Genomic DNA, 23,850 nt, shown 5'->3' on the forward strand with positions numbered 1-23,850 from the left:
ACGAAGTTTTACGTGCTTTCATTGGACGATTTGTGGTATTTTACTTTGATGACATATTGATTTATAGCAAATCTTTGGAGGAACATTTGGAACATTTACGTGATGTTTTTATTGCTCTACGTGATGCATGTTTGTTTGGTAACCTTGGAAAGTGCACCTTTTGCACCGACCGAGTATCTTTTCTTGGCTATGTTGTTACTCCACAAGGAATTGAACTTGATAAAGCCAAGATTAAAGCTATTGAGAGTTGGCCGCAACTCAAAATGGTTACACAGATGAGGAGTTTCCTTGGCCTCGCTGGTTTCTATAAGCGTTTTGTGAGAGATTTCAGCACCATTGCTGCACCTCTCAACGAGCTTACAAAGAAGGATGTGCGTCTTTTTGGGGTACCGCACAGGAAGAAGCCTTCACGGTATTGAAAGATAAATTAACACATGCTCCTTTACTACAACTTCCTGATTTTAATAAGACTTTTGAGCTTGAATGTGATGCTAGTGGAATTGGATTAGGAGGTGTGTTATTACAAGATGGCAAACCTGTTGCATACTTTTCTGAAAAATTGAGTGGGCCTAGCCTGAACTATTCTACTTATGATAAATAATTATATGATGTTGTTCGGACCTTAGAAACATGGCAACATTATTTATGGCCCATGGAATTTTTAATACATTCTAATCATGAATCTTTGAAACGCATTAAAAGTCAAGCAAAACTGAACCGTAGACATGCTAAATGGGTTGAATTCATGGAGACTTTCCCTTATGTCATTAAACACAAGAAGGGTAAAGAAAATGTTATTGTTGATGCATTGTCTCGTCGTTATACTATGCTTTCACAACTTGACTATAAAATATTTGGTTTGGAGACTATCAAAGATCAATATATGCATGATGCTGAATTTAAAGATGTATTGTAGAATTGTAAGGAAGGGAGAACTTGGAACAAGTTCGTTCTTAACGATGGATTTGTGTTTCATGCTAACAAGCTATGCATTCCAGCTAGCTCCATTCGTCTTTTGTTGTCGCAGGAGGCGCATGGAGGAGGATTAATGGGACACTTTGGCGTCAAGAAGATGGAGGATATACTTGCTACAAATTTTTTTGGCCAAAGATGAGACGGGATGTTGAGCGTTTTGTTGCTCGCTGCACTACATATCAAAAAGCTAAGTCACGACTCAATCCTCATGGTTTATATATGCCTTTGCCTATACCTAGTGTTCCTTGGGAGGCTATATCTATGGACATTGTTTTAGGTTTACCTCGAACAAAGAAGGGGAGGGATAGCATATTTGTTGTCATGGATAGGTTCTCGAAAATGGCACACTTTATACCATGTCATAAAAGCGATGATGCTGCAAATGTTGCTGATTTGTTCTTTCGTGAAATTATTCGCTTGCATGGTGTGCCAAATACTATTATTTCAGATCATGATACTAAATTTCTTAGCCACTTGTGGAGATGTTTATGGGCTAATTTGGGGACTAAACTGCTTTTTAGTACTACTTTTCACCCCCAAACTGATAGACAAACTGAAGTAGTCAATAGGACATTGTCTACTATGCTTAGGGCTGTTTTGAAAAATAATAAGAAAATGAGGGAAGAATGCTTGCCTCATATTGAATTTGCTTATAATCGTTCATTGCATTCTACTACTAAGATGTGCCCTTTTCAAATTGTGTATGGTTTCCTACCTCATGCACCTATTGATTTGTTGCCTCTTCCATCTTCGGAGAAGGTTAATTTTGATGCTAAAGAACATGCTGAATTAATTTCAAAAATGCATGAGTTAACTAAGGAAAACATTGAGCATATGAATGCTAAATATAAACTTGCTGGAGATAATGGTAGAAAACATGTTGTGTTTGCACCTGGAGATCTTGTTTGGTTACATTTGCGTAAGGATAGATTTCCTAATTTGCGCAAATCAGAGCTAATGCCACGTGCTGATGGTCCTTTTAAGGTGTTAGAGAAAATAAATGATAATGCATATAAACTTGAGCTGCCTATAGATTTTGGGGTTAGTCCCACTTCTAACATTGCAGATTTGAAGCCTTATTTGGGTGAGGAAGATGAGCTTCGGTCGAGGACGACTTCATTTCAAGAAGGGGAGGATGATGAGGACATCAATACCATTGTTACACCCACATCCCCTGCTTCTATACATACTGGACCAATTACTAGAGCTCGCACACGCCAATTAAATTATCAGGTACTTTCGTTTCTTGGTAATGATTCTAATGTTCATGAGAATATGATGCTGCCTAAATTTGATGCATTTGTTTTGCTTACAAATGAAGGGCCTGGCAAGGATAAGAGGGATGAACACTGGAGCAAGACCAAGCATGGAGATGATGCATGCGCAAGGGGATCAAGAACGGAGTTACAAGTGATGATTTCAGGACTTTGAAGCAACCATAAGGAGTGCATGAAGCCTTGGACGAAATATACAAGATGACACTTCATAAATTTCGTCCAGAGGCTATTCTAGGTGCTGTGTCACCTTATTATTGGGCCAGGCCCATGTATTTTCGAAATACTTAAGTATAGGCTGTTTTTAGAGTCCGTATGTGCGGGGAAACAAGAGTTAGGGTTGGTTTCGGACACCTCCTCCAAGGGCCACGAAATTTCGCCCTCTTCCTCCATATATACAGCCCTTAGGGCGTCGTTTAGACTTTGGGTTTTGTTTAGATTAAAGTTTGCCATAGCTCGAACTTCACGTACTTCGTTTGTGTTCAACGACCAGACAAAGGCGTCACAGAACCCCACTGTCGGTGTCAAAACTGGCGGATCTCCGGTAGGGGGTCCCAAACTGTGCGTCTAAGGCGGATGGTAACAGGAGGCAGGGGACATGATGTTTACCGAGGTTGGGCCCTCTTGATGGAGGTAAAACCATACGTCCTGCTTGATTTATTCTTGATGATATGAGTATTACAAGAGTTGATCTACCACGAGATCGGAGAGGCTAAACCCTAGAAGCTAGCCTATGGTATGATTGTATGTTGTCCTACGGACTAAAACCCTCCGGTTTATATAGACACCGGAGGGGGCTAGGGTTACACAAGGTCGGTTACAAAGGAGGAGATATACATATCTGTATTGCCTAGATTGCCTTCCACGCCAAGTAGAGTCCCATCCGGACACGAGACGAAGTCTTCAATCTTGTATCTTCATAGTCCAACAGTCCGGCCAAAGGATATAGTCCGGCTGTCCGGAGACCCCCTAATCCAGGACTCCCTCAGTAGCCCCTGAACCAGGCTTCAATGACGATGAGTCCGGCGCGCAGTATTGTCTTCGGCATTGCAAGGCGGGTTCCTCCTCCGAATACACCACGGAAGAATTTGAATACAAGGATAGTGTCCGACCCTACAAAATAAGTTCCACATACCACCGTAGAGAGAATAATATTTCCACAAATCTAATCTGCTGACACGTTTTGGCAACATGACATCACGCCATGGGTCGTTGATTATTCGAACCATTTTTCTTTAACTAGCCCCGCACATAACGCGAGGCAGTTTCTTGACACGTCTTGTCAAAGCAGAGATCGTGTCCCCCTTATTATGGGATTCTCATCAATACGGTCGTGGGTAACCCAACCATGCCTAGGACTCCTACATTTTAGGCAAGTCCCAAACAGCCACGAGCAGGACGCTTGATATTCACCCTCTTTATAAAGGGTCAAGGCTTTTACTTTTTTCCTCCCGTGCTCAATTGAATTCCTCCCCCACCTCTAGTTCTAACACTCAAAGCCTAGGTCAGGTGCTTCGGATCTTCAATCATGTCCGGATCCAGCCTCCAGGGCTGGTGGATGCCCTCCTCCGTCACAGAAGAGGATATCAAGAAGTTGAGGGAGGCAAGATACCTGACCGCCGAAGTCTCACATCGGCTGCCTGCCTGAGGGCAGGTCGTCCCTACTCCTGAACCCAATGAAGACGTAGTGTTCATCTCCCACTTCCCCCGAGGACTAGGCCTCACTCTGGATCCCTTAGTAAGGGGTTTGATGTTCTATTACGGGCTTGATTTCCACGATCTAGCCCCGGATTCCTTTCTCCACATCTCGGCATTTATTGCCGTATGTGAGGCCTTCCTCCGCATTACCCCTCACTTCATCCTGTGGCTCATGACCTTTGATGTGAAGCCGAAGACAGTTGAGGGGCAATATGCAGCGTGCGGGGGTGCATTAATAAGCAAGATTGCCAGAGCTCCGTGGCCAAAAGGTTCCTTTCTAGAGGTATCCGAATTATGGCAACAGGAGTGGTTCTACATCACCGCTCCCATTAGTGCCAAGTGGGTAGCTTCCCCCGCCTTTCCCGCCTTTCGCTCGGGCCCTCCACCACAACTGATGTCATGGATCAGCAGGGGGCTGAGCTGGGGTCCAGCCAAGGATGTGCCCATACTGCAGAGCCGCATCCGGGATCTCTTCGAGGGAGATTTTAGTTTAGTTATGGTAGTGCAAGTCATGCTGGTTCGTCAAGTCCAGCCTTGCAAACGCCGGCCCTCCGCTTGTGGGAATTCAACCAAGAAGGACCACGCACTATTCAGAATTTGCTCGGCCTGACGCACGAGGAGATGTACAAGTCGTTCTTCGGATCCCAAATAGAGTGTCCGGATACCTCCGAGGACGTGGGCCTGAGCAACAACCGCACCGCGGCCCAAGTAAGTAATCCTCTAGCCGAACACACTGTCCTTCATTTATCATGACGTCATTATGAAGAATCTCTTTTTGACCAGGACTGGATAACAAAGGTGAAGATGATCCGGTGTTTGGCCCCCCTTCCCGAAGGCTTGGACAATCCGGTGCTGGAAAAGATGCTCGAGCCAGCACCTTGCCTGGTGCCCTCAAAGGAAGATGAAGGGGGGAATAAAGAGGGCGAAAGCGGGCCCCCACCGCTACCTATTCCAACCGAGGGAACGGGCGCCTCCGTGAGGGAGGATAACCAAGGGAAGGAATCTGACATTCCCTCGCCCCGGGGGAGGGAGAGGACTACCTCTGATGACCCAGAAACCAAGGTTTCCAAACGGGAGAGGAAAACTCCACCAGAGGGTCCCGCCTCGGAGGGTTCTCTTGCCGCACAAAGTCCGTGCGGGGATCAGCCCTCTAACGAGCTGTAAGTAATCAAAAAGTACTTAATAGTGAAGATATACTACCTTACTTCTGAGGAAGATAACCGAAGCATCTATCTTGCAGTTCAGATCTGAGCCCTTCTCAGCAGAGCTCGTCTTCGGGGGATCTTCTTCCGAAGATGATGGAGAGCGAAACACCTCCTCCAGGCTCCCTGGCTCAAGAAGCGGGCGACCTTGAAGTGTCGTCATGGAGAGTTTCTCCGAATCCGGCAAGGCCGGAAGGTAATCCCATGGTCACCAAAGCCCTCAATATCCGGCTCTTGAAGAGAGAAATCAAACGAGTCCGGCACCACTTGGTATGCGGTCGGACGTACTGAAGGGTCTACTAGAGCGAGCGACTATCTCAGAAGAGCACCGTACATTAATATGTACGGTGATTGAAAGGATTTTGTCCGCTGAAAACGGGTTGCATGAAGACTTTATGAGTCTACTGATGGGCTTTGAGGTACGTGGAATGATATGCGTTTGTGGTAGTACCACACATTTTTAGGTGCGACCTGCGTAGATAGTAGCCCCTGAGACTCTGGTTGTCTTCGAGAACGGCGGCGAACAGAGGATCGTAGTCCCAGGTAATGACCAGACTGCCGTTATGTGCAGGTGTCTGAAGCTCCGGTGGCTAGCCGGACTGATGGGGTTGCCGAATTAAAACAGCGACTGGATGCGGCGGTTGCCGACATCGAGCTTGTTAACAAGCGGCTTGACGAGGCACAGGGTAGGTGACATTTATAGTGAATGTCACATAGTAAGAGCAGCGTGATGCCAGTATCTTTAATATGTTGTGACTGCAGATGGAGCTGCCACCGTGGAGGCCCTACGGGCGGAGCTTGCCCGAGCCAAGAAGCAAGCAAGGAGTAGTAATGCGGCCGCTTTGAAAGCGGCCGAAGAGTTGAAAGCCGAGAAGGCCGCTCATAGCGAGAGCAAAGAAAAAATGGCCAAAATGGCTGTGAAGTTAAAAGACACTGCCGACCGCTGCCAGTTTCTTGAAGAAGAAAACCGGGCGAAGGCTACAGACCTTGAAAAGGCCACAATGGCGACCAAAGACACCTGCTCTGCAATGAGAGCGAAGGAGGAACTGCGTGAAGTCGGGGACATTATGGCTGGGAAGCCCTTTATGCTGCGGAGGAAGTTCGGCGATCCGCGGTATGCCCCTCTGGATCGGCTGTCAAGTTCGGCCGACGCATATCTAGACTTAGCGGCGAGCGCCGTTGATGCGGCGGAATACTTCCAATATCAGACAGATCGTGAAGTGGACAAGCTGTTCTGGTCGCAATTTAACGTTCTAGAGTGTCCGCTTCCATTGACTGATCAGCTTGCCGAATGGGCCGAACTCAATAGATTGTCCAGACTCGCCACGAGGTCTGTCGTGGATCATCTATGGCCGGAAAGGCCAAAGCCGAACAACTATTTTAGCTTGGTGCAGTAGTTCCTTGGTGCGGTGCCGCGCATTAATGCGATGAAGAGGTCGGCGTGCATAGAAGGTTCGCGGATGGCCCTTGCCCGTGCCAAAACATACTGGGCGGAAATGGATGCCCCCACTGTCACGGCGTAGGGTTCGGTCATAGGCCAAGTGGCTGCCGAGCACTATTTTGAAGAAGTTCTTGAGGGCGGTCGTATCATAGAGGCCCAGTGCTCGAAGAATGTTATGTTTGAGTGACATGTATTCCCATTGTAAAGACAACGTTTTATTGAATTTATCAAGGCTGTATTTATAATTTTGCCCGAAAGTATTGTGATGCCTCCTGTGCGGCCGTTTATGTATACATGTATATAACCTGAAAGATTGCAGTCGTCGGCTTCAGCCCCCACGCATATAATACGGGGGTGTTCGCAGAAGACGCGTATTCAAACTTAATCCAATGTCTTGGTCCTAATAAGGAGGTGATAGCACAGCAAACTAGGCAACCGGACTATAATGCTTTAACACTTTCACTTAGCCATAGGAGTTTGACAGTGGCGCTACTATATAGCCCCTGGTGGCTCCGCACTCGTCCGGATTCGGGCTGCGTACATGCCTGGCCGGGAAATGGCCCTTCGTTAATGTGGAGGAATCCTGAAGATTCCAATAGGTCATCGAGTGGTTGACCAGTCTCACGCTATATCATGACTGTCAGTTTTCGGCTTTCTCTACTAAGGTGCTCGTACGGATGAACCAGGGCACAATCGCAGTAGTTCTCCTGGTGCCGCCTTAGCCGATAGAGTGGAACGTAAGGCAGCAAAACACAGGAGCCGGGCAAACCCAACATTTAACCAAAGACATGATTCGGAGCTGATGCATACAAGGCCAAACTCGCGACGATGAACACTCCCTAAGGTATTCGGTCTTTATGGAGTAAACCGGGTCTAAATAGTACCCTTTGTAATAAGCCCCTGGTGTTCGGGTACATGCATTATTCTGGCGTGGCCACATGCCAAGACGTCAGCATCCATCTCGGTTGTACTGAGAATCCGAGGGATGTAAATCAACAAGAGACAGTAAAAAAGGTTTTCGCAGGGTCTTAATCTACAAAGAATCCTTGGAAAAGGTCCTTGCTGCACATCTGCGCGTGTGTCTCCATTGTGCCATATCCTGGACGGGTGTAGCACGATGGTCATCTGAAAAAGAGAGGAACTTAATTGAAAAGTTGCCGTGCAAAAGTTAAATTATACTAAATAAACAATATATAGTTGAAAATGAGTAAAGGTGAGCCTAATTGCCACTTTTGCGCGCGCGTTGAGCCCCTTGTATTGTAATAGGGGTATAGTCATCAATCCTGTATTAATTACATATAGCTGAGCTAGACTCGTCTAGCTGTGTCCGTGGTCTTAACGACCTGTCAAATGCTTGAGTTGGTGAGGCCGTTTAGTGTGCGGCGGCCAAGGCGGCCGCACCGTCTTTGGCGCGCAAGGAGCGCTCAATATTTCCATTTACTGTAATGATGCCGCGTGGACCGGACATCTTGAGCTTGAGGGAAGCGTAATGCGGTATTGCATTAAAGCGAGCGAAAGCTTCGCGTCCAAGTAGTGCTTGATAGCCACTTTGGAATGGAGCGACGTGGAAAGTTAAATTTTCACTGCGGAAGTTGTCGGGGAAGTCGAATATAACCTCTAGTAGCAGGGAGCCCCTGCAGTGAGCCTCCGGGCCTGCGTTACTCCTTTAAAGGTAGCATTGCTGCGGAAAATTTTTGTTGGGTCTATCCCCATTTTGCGGACTGTGTCCTGATATATCAGATTCAAACTGCTGCCGCCGTCCATCAGGACTCGGGTGAAGTGGTATCCATCAATTATTGGATCTAATACCAAGGCAGCCCATCCCGCGTGCCGGATACTTGCTGAGTAATCCCGATGGTCGAAGGTGATCGGTTGGGACGACCAGTGGCGGAGCTGCGCGGTGATAGTCCCTGGGGCATGTTCCTCTAAAGGTGCCGCTTTGTCTCTCCCTTTTATCACGTGTAACACGTTGACTATTTTGACTTATGGTGGGAATTTCTTCTGTTCCCCTATGCTTTGCTTGCGAGGCTCGTCCTCGTCTTCACTTGGTGTATCCTGCCCCTTGTGTTCGGCATTGAGCTTGCCGGACTATTTGAAGACCCAACATTCTCTGTGGGTATGATTTGCAGGTTTATCAGGGGTGCTATGGATCTGACATATTTGGTCCAAAATTTTGTTTAGGCTGGACAATTCATCTCCGTTGCCTTTGGAGGGCGGCTTCTGCTGCCCTGGCCGAGAGCTTCTAAATCCGGCGTTTACCGCCGTGCTCTTCGGGCTGTCTTCTTTATTCCGGCACTTATTCTTGCTGCATCGTGATTTCATGTTTCCATCCCTGACTTCGGATGTACTTGGGTCGCTGGTGCTGCATCGGGCTAACCAGCTGTCCTCGCCCGCGCAAAAACGGGTCATGAGGCTTGTTAATGCTGCCATTGTTCTCGGCTTTTCTTGACCGAGTGTCTGGCAAGCCATTCGTCTTGAACACTATGCTTGAAGGCTGCTAAGGCTTCGGCGTGCGGACAGTCAACTATTTGGTTCTTTTTAGTGAGGAACCTGTTCCAAAGTTTTGATGCTGACTCACCGGGCTGTTGAGTTATATGACTTAGATCGTCTGCATCCGGTGGTCGGACATATGTCCCTTGAAAATTTGCCCAAAAGGCGTCTTCGAGCTCTTCCCAGCTTCCGATGGAGTTTTCGGGGAAGCTTTTAAGCCAGTGTCGAGCTGGCCCTTTGAGCTTGAGGGGTAAGTACTTGATGGCGTGGAGATCATCTCCTCGAGCCATATGGATATGGAGGATATAGTCCTCAATCCAGACCCCAGTGTCTGTTGTTCCATCGTACGCCTCTATTTTTACGGGTATGAATCCCTGTGGAAATTCATGATCCAGCACCTCGTCGGTGAAACATACAGGGTGTGCGGCACCCGTATATTTGGGTGTACCGTGGTGGTCGGATGTTTGTTGTGTTGCATTGTATGTTGGAGCGCGCCTGCGTGGTCCATAGATGGATCTGGTTGCGCCGTCCTTTTGATGTGAGCCCTTACGCGGATCGCGTACTGGTTTATGTGCGGCATCGATTGCCGCTTTATGTTGTCTATGAGGTCATCTATCCGACCGGATGGCCGTTTTATTTTTTAATTGTGGAGGATCTAAGGCCTCCTCATCAAATTCAAGTAGCAACTTTCGCTTCGGATAGCTCTTGGTGTGGCGATTACTGCCATATTTCGGTGCAGTGTTGAGTACTTCACTCCATTTGATTTTGAGTGTGTCTTGTGCAGCCTTGAGCCTTTGCTTCTGTTTTTTAGACTCCTCGCCGTGGCAACGAGCCTTTGTTGGGCATTATGTTGCTCCTGGCGCCTGTCCGGTGTGATGTCGTCCGGACTGTTATCTTCGACGGGGTTGGGTTGTTCGGCTTGATTTTCCGTGTTGCCGTGGTCAGGCAATGGTTCACCCTGCTCTAACGCTGGGTCTATGTGATCGTTATTTCTGCCGAGGAGGGATTTGGAGCGGGTCTATGGGTAATGGTTCCTCTTCGCCTCCCGCATCGTAGTCCATACCGTCGAAGCCTTCGGAGTCAAAGTCGAGCATGTCGGTTACTCATCGACAGTGGCTACTAAGTGGGTGGTGGGTGGGCGGCGAATTTCTTCGTCATCCGCATCCCAATCCTGCTGGATGTAGTTCGGCCAGGACTCTCCTGACAAGGAGAGAGACCTTAATGAGTTCAGTATGTCACCAAAGGGCGAGTGCTGAAAAATATCCGCGGAGGTAAACTCCATGATCGGCGCCCAATCGGATTCGATAGGAACGGGCCCAGGCGGTTCGGAGTCCGTGTCCGGAGAAGGATCCGGTAGTTTGGAAACACGGCTCTCGTGAAGGGTAAGGTCGATATTCGGCTCGATCACCGCAAAGGATACGGCCTCCGTAGCAGGCTCTATCCACCCGTTCATGGATGGCGCAACTGGCTCCAAATTGAGGGTCGGAGCGGCTGCCGATAAGACCTCCTGAACACTGTCCGATGGTAGAGCTAAATCGTACTCATCGTGACCACGTGGCACACAAGGCAGGGGCTCGAATCCGTCGAAGATCAAGTCTCCGTGGATATCGGCCGTGTAGTTTAATCTTCCAAACCTGACCTGGTGGCCAGGGGTGTAACTTTCGATCTGCTCCAGATGGCCAAACGAGTTGGCCCGCAGTGCGAAGCCGCCGAACACAAAGATCTGTCTGGGGAGAAAAGTCTCACCCTAGACTGCATCGCTATTGATGATAGTAGGAGCCATCAAGCCTAACGGCGACGACACAGAGGAACTCTCAATGAAAGCACCAATGTCGGTGTCAAAACCGGCGGATCTCGGGTAGGGGGTCCCAAACTATGCGTCTAAGGCGGATGGTAACAGGAGGCATGGGACACGATGTTTTACCCAGGTTCGGGCCCTCTTGATGGAGGTAAAACCCTACGTCCTGCTTGATTTATTCTTGATGATATGAGTATTACAAGAGTTGATCTACCACGAGATCGGAGAGGCTAAACCCTAGAAGCTAGCCTATGGTATGATTGTATGTTGTCCTACGGACTAAAACCCTCTGGTTTATATAGACACCGGAGGGGGCTAGGGTTACACAAGGTCGGTTACAAAGGAGGAGATATACATATCCGTATTGCCTAGCTTGCCTTCCACGCCAAGTAGAGTCCCATCCGGACACGAGACGAAGTCTTCAATCTTGTATCTTCATAGTCCAACAGTCCGGCCAAAGGATATAGTCCGGCTGTCCGGAGACCCCCTAATCCAGGACTCCCTCATCGACCTTCATCAATAAAGCTTTCATCTTATATTCGCAATATCCAGATTGCAATCTCAGTTTCTTGCTTGTTCTTCGTTTGCTCGCAGGAAACAAACCCTCGTGGTCAGGTTGATCGTGCTCCGGCGTGGTCAATAACCCCTCGGAAGTTGGTTTAGCGATTGCTAAGGTGAGACGTCTCGCACATTCGTAGTCGGATCGTCAACGTCGACTCCCACATAAAACGATAGCCACCATCTCATCGAAACATCGGGACACCCTCGCCTCTATCAAAACCCCGTATATGATAGCATAGCACTAAAACTATATGCACCTCGGGCTTGGTAATAGGGAGATGTGTTCCTACGTCATGCATTCTACGCAACTACAAGATTAGATATACTACTGAAGGAGATGGTGAAATGGTGATACTACATGCCAATAAAATATAGGTATGAAAAACATGGTCAAAGTGAACTTGCCTGGTAAGTTGATGAAGATTATAACACTCTCAGAAATAAAGACTTGGTAGAACTATACGTCACTCCTTTGAAAGTCTATATCACAAGCATAACATTCAGATAAGCAAACATCCTGGAAAACAATTCTAGAACTCAAATAACAATTAAGTCGACAAAGAAAACTCAAATGAATTCCAAAGAAAGCTAGTAAGGAAAGTCTAAGACTCTACTACAAACATGCAATATAGTTTTGCCCTAAGTAGAAACTTAACAACCATTAAAACACTAAACTAATAAATTAACAAAAAAGAAAGATTTTTCATTAATATAACAGAAATAATTTTTTTCATAAACTTTTAGTAGCAAAAAGAAACAAATTAAAATCTTTTATAAAACTCTAACTATGACTTATACAAGTTGTCATACAAACACTAAAGAAATTAAAATTTTAGAATAACAAAAAATAAAATTGCCTACTGTTAAGTAACAAAAACAAAACTAAATTTTTCAAAAGTGAAAAATAGTTTAAAAAAAATTAAAACAATAAAGAAAAGATTAAAACAAAGCTATAACTAAAACAGTACTATTTTTCCTAAAACCCTAATTTGAAATAAACTAAAAATAAATTACCATATGCTACTGGCAAGAGAAAACAATAACAAAATAGTAGCAAAAAGAATCAATCAAAAATCTATTGTAGAATTCAAACTAGAGCCAAAACAGTGTTTGAAGCATATTCAAAATAATTCAAATTTGAACTACTTAATTTCAAAATTTCAAGTCACTAAAAGAAACTTCATAAAATTCCTGACCTAGTGCAATTGGAAACACTCAAAAATATTAAGTAGGCTAAAAGATACAAGCAATCTAAAATTGAAACTTTTTCTATTTTTTAAAGAGAACGAAAATAACAAAAAAACAATTGGGCACTAGCTACGTGGCCTACTACTACTGGGCTAAGAGAAGGGCGATCTGTAACTAAACTACCCTCAGGTGTTACTTAACAAAACCATGCATCCACATTTAATAAAAAGAAATCAACGAACCGGTTCGATCTAAACTAACTAAACCGTAAATTAAACCGATCTACTAAAAAAACCATACCAATTTGATGATCTAATATAGGCCATATAATGAAGATGTAATGGAGGGGAGCGGAGGGTCGTCGGAGCTTACAACAGTGGTGGTCGCCAGCGATGCGGCTTGGATGTCGTTGGCGGTGGCACTCCGTTCGTCGGCGAGGTCATGAATGGACACGGCGTTCGATGGTGAGTCCAGCGGTGGTCGAGGTGGCATCATAGGTGGACAAAGGAGGTCAGCGGCGAGGTCAAGGCGGTGATAGCGTTCGGGTGCTTCGGTGATCCTAGAGCTCCGGCGAGTGCACCAGGCGATACGCCATTAGGAGGCGGGGAGTTCGGTGGTGTCAGTTAGGGTTAGGGTTGAGCAGGGCGGAGGCGGTGAGATCTAGTGGGCACCGGCAGATGGGTACTCTGGGGAGCGATTTCGAAAGCGTGGGCATGAGGGAGAGAGGGATTTCGAGGAGAATCATAGGAGAGGGGTCTGGCTTTATAGGGTGCGTTTCTTGGGCCAGGGGGCGCATAGCAATCTCGATCCCGAGATCTTTGGGATTCTGGTGGCAGTGGTGTTCGGCAGGCTCGGCCCGATCCTTCCGGGAGGAGGAATTATATAGACCTGACGGGTGGGACACGTCGGTCGTTGAAAGAGAGACGCGAGCGAGGGCGAGATGCGGTGCGGGTGATCAAAAGGAAAATGCATCGGCGCAGGGCAGATGGGCCAGGAGGCCGTGCACGATGGTGGGTGCGGCTAGTGGGCCGGTGGGGCGAGAGAGAGAGAGAGAGAGAGAGGGCAGTGCTGGGATTTGGCCTGGCACTGTTCGAAAGATTTCTTTTTCTTTTTATGAAACAGACAACAAAATAGAAGGAAATAGAAGAAAAAAAATGATATATAGGCATATAATATATCAAAATTTTCATAAAAAGAAATCCTAAAACATGAACATATTTGAAGATACAAATAATATCCACAAAAATATAAATAAAGCAAATAGTGTTATTGTTTCATTTAAAAATAAAATAAAATATTTTTGAAGTACCAAAATTATCTCAAATTTCCTTTTCTCCAATTTTCTGTTGTAGGTAATCATTTTACCCTATTTTCCATATATTTTATTTTTGGAGAAAAATAACTTGAATAAAAACGAAATAACGCCAAATTGAAAAATGGGTTTCAAAATAACTTCAATTTGATTCTTTTGAACTTCCAAGTCATATTTCACATAACTCGAAGAAGTCATTTTATCTTTTCTCATGAAAATCACTGAGTTGCTTAAAGTTTTTGGTTTGAATTATTTGCAAATCAAATTCAAATATTTCCAAAAACCCTTTTCATTTTAAATGGAAGAACTCATGTCATCTTCACTCTAGGGTTCTGCATTTGAAAAGAATTTGAATTCATGGAGATCAGAATGCGAAGTGAAAATTTGGGAAAGTCATTTCATTCCCTCTCATTCAACTTTCAAAAAGTGTCAAATCTCACTCAATTTCACACAAGCAATCACACCACAATCAAATGAACAATCAAAACTATTTATTTAATATAACATTCCAAAATTTAGAATTTTGGGATGTTACATACACGCCCATGCGCATGGGGTGCTACAGCCGTAGCTCCCTCTGTAGCTCGTGGGCACAGGGTCTCCGGGGCCCATGCATAGGGGTCACTTGGGACTTCTTGTTCTGCTCCTTTGGGACTCCTTCTTCTTCCTCAATTTCTTGTGGGGCTTCTCCTACTCCTTGATGATGCTCCTTCGCTGCTTGGGGGTGTTCCTCTTCGTACCTAATGATACATAGTGCATGTTGGTGAGGTAGCACCCAAGTTCCATTTGTGTCCATATGCATGTCAATTAGGAAGGACTTCACCTCGGTTTCCATTGCGCGTGCTCGAGCTCATAGGCCCATGTGGTGCTTGATCCGTTGGTGTAGAGTCCATGGGGATGATGGAAGGATGATCTTCATCATATAGTGATTGGTTTGTCCGTAGTTGATGATACCGCCATCGAATTGCCAAGGTATTCCTAAGAGGAGATGGCACACGTACATGGGAACCACATCACACTCTAATGTGTCTTCGTATACGCCAGTCTTGAAGGACATTTGAACGGTGTGCTCCACTTGGATGGTGCCGGAGTCGCTAAGCGATTGGACTTTGTAGGGATGAGGATGCTTCATCTTGACGAACGGTAGCTTGGAACATAGCTCTTCTCTTGCCAAATTGTGGCAATTTCCCCTGTCGATGATGACCTTCACGGACCTTCCATTGATGCCCGCCTTGGTGTGGAAGATGTGGAAACATTGTTCTTCCTCTTGTTGGTGTTGAAGGGTCAAGATCTTGGAGACAACAAGAGCGGGGCTGGTATCATTGTCACAAAATACTTGAGGGTCTTCATCTTCACTCACTTGGCGATACATGGCCACGTGCTCAAGTGCTTCCATTTCTTCTTCGTTCGTGCAGTTGTAGGTGCCGTCGTCATTGGCGATCATGGTGCGCCTTGTATGGCATTGGTATGTCTTGTGGCCACGACCTTGGCAAGTGAAACATTGGATGGAACTTATCTTTGTGGTCTCATCCGTTAGAGTAGTTTATGATGAAGCTCCTAGCTTATAGTTTCTTGTAGGAGAATAACTTGAAGATGTTTTAGGTTTCTTGTAGCTTGACTTATCACTAGCACTTGGTGAAGCTCGAGTCGTTGTAGAACGTGTCATAGTCGTTGAAGCTTGAGTATAGGACCATAGGTATTGGAAGAGTACTTGGAGTACTTGAAGTCACCTTGCACTTGTCACTCCACCTTGGTCGCTTGGTGATAGAGGCGAAGGTGTCCCGATGTTTCGATGAGATGGTGCCTATCGTTTTGGAGGAAGCCGAGTTTGACGATCCGACTACAAACTTGCACGATGGTGTGCCTTAGCAATCGCTAAACCAACTCCGAGAGGTTATTGACCACGCTGGAGTACGATCAACCTGACCACAAAGGTCTATTCCCGCAAGCAATCGAAGAACAAGCAAATATATGATTAAGCAATCTGAATATTGTGAGTATGGATGAAGTATTGATAAAAGTGGGGTTTCATAAGCGGTCTTGGTCTGTTTGTTGGACACAAACGAAGTACACGAAGTTGCAGCGATGGCTAACTTTTAACTAAATAAAACCCACGTCTAAACGATGCCTCAAGGGTTATATTTATAGGGAAAAGAGAGGGGATTTTGTCGACCCTTGGCAAGGTGGGACCTAAACACCTAAAATATGGACTCTAAAAATAGATTACATAGGCCTGGCCCAAAATAAGGTGGTGCAACACCAATAATAAGCTATGGACGAAATTTATGAAAGGCCATCTTGTATATTTCGTCCATCTTCTTGTATGTCATCATGGTGGCTTCAAAGTCCGGAAATCTGCACTTGAACCTCTGTTCTTGTTCTCTTCGCACGCACCTTCATCTCCGTGCTTGACCATGCTCCAATGTTCAACCTTCTTGTCCGTGCTACGCCCTTCAATAGCAAGCAACACAAATGTATCTAAGTTAGGCATCATCATATTCTCATGAACACTAGAAACATTATCAAGAAACGAAAGTACCTAATAATTTAATTGGCATATCTAAGCTCTAGCAACTGTTCCAAGAGGTAAAACAGCAGGGATATGGGTGTAACTGTGGTAGCCATGTCCTCATCATCCTCCCCTTCTTGAAAACAAAGCCGTCCTCGGTGTTGCTTAATCTGAAATCTGGCTAACAAAAGAGACAAGGTGTACACGTTGTATATGTATATGTCATCCTTTTTACTGATCTCAGTTGGGGCACATGTGACATAGTTATACAAGAGCACCCTTCAAAAGTCATGAAATATAAAGCCAATATATTATCAGAAGAAGTTAAAGGCATGAAAATATTGCAACTCAGTTTGCACATATAAGTGAAGCTCTTATTCATATCAAAAGATTGACAATGCTTATCCTTAAACCGTCCCAACATTGACGAACCATCACCAAGATTAGAGGTCATATCAAAATGATTAAACATTGGCACAATTATTTTCAAACGTATTTGATCCAAATCTGAGTTATTCCCTGATTCACATGGTTCTTTCACATCAATAGTTAGTTCAATGGGTTCACTCAAAATTGTTTGATCACATGGTAAAGTCAAATCATGAACATAGTCTTCTAAAATAGCTGGTGTGACCATAGTAGTGGGTAGCTCATCGTATGGTTCATTGAAATTGAAAAGGCATTCATCATACTCATGTGGAGGGGGGAGATCGGTACCTTTGTCATTACCTCTTACGATCAACTCAGATGTTGGCACTGTCGGTGGTGTTGTGTCACATGGTGGAGGTGATGTCGTCCTCACAACAACGGATGTGGTTGTCATAGCACTCCTAGTAGTTGAAAGAACAACCATATCATCTCTTGGAATGTGCACCTTGTGCTTGTTCTCTTTGAGGGCAACACGTCATTTTATTTCCTGTTCAGCTTTACAAGCAACACGAAACAAACGATCCATAGGATAACACTCTTCATGAATTAGTATCTCCTGAATATCATGGTTTAATGCTCCCCAAAATCTATCCATAAAATCTTCTTCACTTTCTTCCAAAGAGGAATGCAACAAGGTAGTTTCTAAAGCATCATAATATTTTGTTATGGTGTCACTACCTTGCTTTAAATGTTGCAGCTTTTTAATCATGTCACGAGTATAATAAGCGGGAATGAATGTATGTCGCATGGCAAGTTTCAAATCATCCCAAGTAGAAGGTATATCATTAGGGTGTAACCGACAATATTCACTCCACCAAACTAAAGCATAACCAGTGAAAGAACCACCCGCAACCTTAACTTTTTTACGTTCATCAAAATTATGGGAAGCAAATATATTATTTATGTCGAACTCCCATTCAATATATAAAGCAGGTCTAAAACGGCCATTAAATGGTGGTATAGAAACATTAACCTAATCATGTGCATTTGGATGTTTGTGCACCTCTCGTGACGGTTGTGGTATTTGCACATGTGGTGGCATGTCTCCCACGATTGTCGGTGTCAAAACCGGCAGATCTCGGGTAGGGGGTCCCAAACTATGCGTCTAAGGTGGATGGTAACAGGAGGCGGGGGACATGATGTTTACCCAGGTTCGGGCCCTCTCGATGGAGGTAATACCCTACGTCCTGCTTGATTGATCTTGATGATATGAGTATTACAAGAGTTGATCTACCACGAGATCGAAGAGGCTAAACCCTAGAAGCTAGCCTATGGTATGATTGCATGTTGTCCTACAGACTAAACCCTCCAGTCTATATAGACACCGGAGGGGGCTAGGGTTACACAGAGTCGGTTAGAAGGGAGGAGATCTACATATCCGTATTGCCAAGCTTGCCTTCCCCGCCAGGAGAGTCCCATCTGGACACAGGATGAAGTCTTCAATCTTGTATCTTCATAGTCCAACAGTCCGGCCAAAGAATATAGTCCGGCTGTCCGGAGACCCCCTAATCCAGGACTCCCTCAGTAGCCCCTAAACCAGGCTTCAATGACGATGAGTCCGGCGCGCAGATTTGTCTTCGGCATTGCAAGGCGGGTTCTTCCTCAGAATACTCCATAGAAGATTTTGAACACAAGGACAGTGTCCGGCTCTGCAAAACAAGTTCCACATACCAGCGTAGAGAGAAAATATTCCCACAAATCTAATCTGCTAACATGTTTGACAGCATGACATCATACCACGGCCCGGTCATTATTCGAACCGTTCTTCTCAACCAGCTACTGCACATATCGCGAGGTGGTTTCCTTGGCACGTCTTGTCGAAGCAGAGATCGTGTCCCCTTATCACAGGATTCTCATCAATACGGATGTGGGTAACCCAACCGCGCCATCAATTACAGCGCTCGGGGACTAAGTGGTTTTACCAGGTGAGTGGGGAGGCGCATCGCCTCTCCTACCCTTATAAAGGGACAAGGATTCACTCTTTTCACCCATGCCTTCTTCCCGATTCATTCACTTCCGCTCAAGCTCCAGCGCCCAAGCGTTCACCTTTTCTGCCCACAAAAAGGTCTTCCAAAGATGTCCCGATCCGGAGCAGGAGGCAAATGGATGGCCTCTACCGTCCGGGAGAAGGATATCAAAAAGCTTCGGGGGGCGTGTATCTGGCCAAGAAAATCAGCCACCGTCTCCTGACGGCGGGACAGATCGTCCCCACCCCGGAACCCCACGAGAGGGTTGTATTCCTCCCTCACTTTGTCCGCGGGCTAGGGTTTCCCCTCCACCCATTCGTTCGCGGCATCATGTATTATTATGGGAGCGATCTTCATGATCTGTCCCCTAATTCCTTCCTCAAAATCTTGACATTCATTGTCATGTGCGAGGCTTTTCTCTGCATTTCGCCGCACTTCGGTTTATGGCTGAAGGTTTTTAATGTAAAGCCCAAGGTGGTAGGCGGTGAGCACGCCGAGTGCGGGGGCGCTATGGTCAACAAGATGCCCAACGTGATATGGCCAACGGGAACCTTTAATGATTCTGTCAAGGAGTGGCAACAGAAGTGGTTTTACATCACTGAGTCGTGCAGCAAGGAATGGGCCGCCTCTCCCGAGTTTCGATCCGGCGCCCCTCTGCAGCTTACATCCTGGGTTAAGAAAGGCCTGGACTGGTCCTCGTCCGACGAACTGTTGGTGCTTCGAACGCTCGTTAAAGATATGGGAGATAAGAACATTGAACTTGTCAACGTAGTCCAGGTGATGTTACTCCGCCAGGTACTGCCTTGTCAACACCGGACTTGCAATCTATGGAAATTCGATCCGGCCAGGCACCAAACCTTGTGAGGGTTATTCGGCTCCTCGCACAAGGACATTTGGAAGGTGCTTTTCAAGTCCAGCAAATCATGGCCGGACTCCGCCGAGGACCGCGGGTACCAACTGTCCCGCCCTGCAAGTTCGGTGAGTTTATTCCACTTTTCTATCCGCATGACCCAAAGGAAGCGCTTGACGCGTGTTATTCAACTCTCCCAGGGCTGGACAAAGACGGCGGAGCGGATCCATTGTCCGACCCCGCTGCCCGAAGACCCGGCCATCCCACTTCTGACAAAGATGCTGGTCACGGCGCCTTACAAGGTGCCGAAGAAGACGGCCGAGAAGGAGGCCAAAAAGACCCGGGTCGGCCTTTGTCACCGCGGCACTTCGGACACAATATTCGAAGGTTCTGGTGCCCATTGCGCCACTGAAGGGGACGAAGAGGAGGAGGAAGATGAATCCCCTGCGGGGGGAAGAAGGAAGAGGACGGCCTCCGTACCCTTGGAGGCCGAAGTGCCCAAAAGGGGAAGGGCACCTCTTCCGGAGGAGTCCGCTGCCGCCGCCGACAGTGGCCCGGCCTGGGATCCCAGGGCCCAACCCCTGGTGAACTCGTAAGTATATAAAATCCGAGTACGTTTAAGCATCCGGACTCATCCTGGCTTAGTATTTTAGCCTGAGCATATATATTTTTTGTAGTCCGGCGAGGTCCCGTACAAAACAATCCTCATCAGAGGACCTACTAAGCTCAAATGATATGGAGAGTGCGACGCCCCCAAAGGCCCCTTCCTCCAAACAGGTGCATAACACCGAGGCTTCGTCCCAGAAGGACTCCGGCCAAGGAGGAAAGAAAGAAACCATGAAGGCGGCGCCTGGAGGTCAAACCGCAGGGGTCGGACACGTGGGGGAAAAGATTCCCACGGGGTCTCATGGCGGGGGCGATCCTGAGTTTGGCTCCCCACCAGATGCGATCCTAGAGACCTATACGGCTCCATAATCAAGAAGGCAGCCTCCTTCGACTGAAGGGGGCGTGTCTATTCTGCCGGCTACCTCTGTCCATCCATAAGTGTCGGATGCTTTGTATGCGGCGTTTCAAGAGGCCTCTATCGTTGATGAACACCGTGCCCTTATGGGTGCGGTGATTGAGAAGATTCGGTCAACTAAGAGTGGACTGAACGAAGCCTGTATCAGCCTTATAAGAGGCTTTGAGGTATGTTTTATGAGTTGTCGAAGAGTGTCATAGTATAGATAGTAGCCCCTGATACACTGTGCGGTGAAAGAAAGAACCGGACAGGGGATCGAATTGATGATCGCAGGAAGACTCATTAAATGACATTGATTTCTCTTCTGTTTCAAATAGGTACCTGTAGTGGCTGCTGCCTCTCGTACTGAGGAGATCTCCGGGCTGAATCAAAGTCTAGAGCGGGCCATAGAAGAACTTGGCCAATTGAAAATGCAGTTGAGGGACAAACAAGGTATGCACAAGTGTTGCACGCATTTATTGCGAAATAAATGTTCAGTATGAAATAAGCCGTGTAATTTGTGCTAGGGGTTATGATCGAAGTCGAGGCCCTCAAAAGGGCCATTGCCGAGGCCGAGAAAAAGGCGGCCATAGAGCGGACTCTTCGTGAGAAACACGAGGCCAGAGTTATTAAAACTGAGCAGGAGCTGCAAGAGGCTGTAAGTAAATGCGAGACCTTGGAGCAGAGTTTAACGAAGAAAGAATCCGAACTCACCAAGGCGCATCAAGCCACGAGCGATGACCGGGGGGAAACCCAAAGCGCCCTGCAGGGATCCAGGAGGCGAGAAAGATCGCGGCAAGTAAGCCTTTTCCCATGTAAAGCAATTATTTGAAGGGAAAACTATGTTTCTGATTTTGAATCCGGATTCCTCAGGTGTATTTGCCAAGCTACCTTGTAGCATATCAGATGCCGCCAAATTCTACCGAGCCAAAGAAAGGAACACCACAGATAAGCTCTTTTGGTCGTAGTATTTGGCGCCGAATTATTCGATGCCTTTTGCCGATCACCTGAAACAGCTGATCGAACTGCATAAAGTGGCGGAACTAGCCATGAAAGATATGGTTATCCGGCTATGGCCTGCCGAGCCGATTCCAAGCAGCTACTTCAGGCTTGTGAGGCGGCTCGTAAGCGCTTGCCCTCGACTTGACGTCATCAAGCGGTCGGTTTGTATAGAAGGAGCGCGAATGGCCTTCGCCCCTGCAAAGGTGTTGGGGAACGTAGTAATTTCAAAAAAAATTCCTAGGCACACTCAAGATCATGGTGATGCACAACAACAAGAGGGGAGAGTGTTGTCTGCGTACCCTCATAGACCGGAAGCGTAAGCGTTATAACAACGTGGCTGATGTAGTCATACGTATTCACGGCCCGACCGATCAAGCACCAAAACTACGACACCTCTGAGTTTTTGCACACGTTCAGCTCGAGGACGATCCACGGACTCCGATCCAGCAAAGTGTCGGGGATGAGTTCCATCAGCACGACGGCGTGGTGACAATCTTGATGTTCTACCGTCGCAGGGCTTCGCCTAAGCACCGCTACAATATTATCGAGGATTATGGTGGAGGGGGGCACCACACACGGCTAAGAGATAAATGATCAATTGTTGTGTCTCTGGGGTGCCCCTGCCCCCGTATATAAAGGAGTGGAGGAGGGGGCCGGCCAAGGAGGGTGGCGCGACCAAGGGGGGAGTCCAACTCCCACCGGGAGTAGGACTCCCCTTTTTCCAATTAGGAGTAGGAGAGGGAAGGAAGAGGAAGGAGGGAGGAAGGAAAGGGGGGGCCGGCCCCCTCCTAATTCGTATTGGGCTTGGGGGGGTGCGCCCCCTCCCTTGCTCCTTGCCCCTCCTTTCCACTAAGGCCCAATAAGGCCCATATACCTCCCGGGGGGTTCCGGTAACCTCCCGGTGATCCGGTATTGTCCCAATCTTACCCGGAACCTTTCCGGTGTCCAAATATAGTCGTCCAATATATCGATCTTTATGTCTCGACCATTTCGAGACTCCTCGTCAAGTCCGTGATCACATCCAGGACTCCGAACAACATTCGGTACATCAAAATATATAAACTCATAATGAAACTGTCATCGTAACGTTAAGCGTGCGGACCCTACGTGTTCGAGAACAATGTAGACATGACCGAGACACGTCTCTGGTCAATAACCAATAGCGGAACCTGGATGCTCATATTGGTCCTACATATTCTACGAAGATCTTTATCAGTCAAACTGCATAACAACATACGTTGTTCCCTTTATCATCGATATGTTACTTGCCTGAGATTCGATCATCGGTATCTCAATACCTAGTTCAATCACATTACCGACAAGTCTCTTTACTCGTTCCGTAATACATCATCTTGCAACTAACTTATTAGTTGCATTGCTTGCAACGCTTAAGTGATGTGTATTACCGAGAGGGCCCAGAGATACCTCTCCGACAATCGGAGAGACAAATCCTAATCTCGAAATACGCCAACCCAACATGTACCTTTGGAGACACCTATAGAGCACCTTTATAATCACCCAGTTACGTTGTGACGTTTGGTAGCACACAAAGTGTTCCTCGGGTAAACGGGAGTTGCATAATCTCATAGGCATAGGAACATGTATAAGTCATGAAGAAAGCAATAGCAACATACTAAACGATCGGGTGCTAAGCTAATGGAATGGGTCATGTGAATCACATCATTCTCCTAATGATGTGATCCCGTTAATCAAATGACAACTCATGTCTATGGTTAGGAAACATAACCATCTTCGATTAACGAGCTAGTCAAGTAGAGGCATACTAGTGACACTTTGTTTGTCTATGTATTCACACAAGTATTATGTTTCCGGTTAATACAATTCTAGCATGAATAATAAACATTTATCATGATATAAGGAAATAAATAATAACTTTATTATTGCCTCTAGGGCATATTTCCTCCAGTCTCCCACTTGCACTAGAGTCAGTAATCTAGATTACACAGTAATGATTCTAACACCCATGGAGCCTTGGTGCTGATCTTGTTTTGCTCGTGGAAGAGGCTTAGTCAATGGGTCTGCTACATTCAGATCCATATGTATCTTGCAAATCTCTATGTCTCCCACTTGGACTAGATCCCGGATGGAATTGAAGCGTCTCTTGATGTGCTTGGTTCTCTTGTGAAATCTGGA

Source organism: Triticum aestivum, chromosome 3A, assembly GCF_018294505.1.
Source record: "Triticum aestivum cultivar Chinese Spring chromosome 3A, IWGSC CS RefSeq v2.1, whole genome shotgun sequence".
In the NCBI taxonomy this organism is placed as follows: Eukaryota; Viridiplantae; Streptophyta; class Magnoliopsida; order Poales; family Poaceae; genus Triticum; species Triticum aestivum.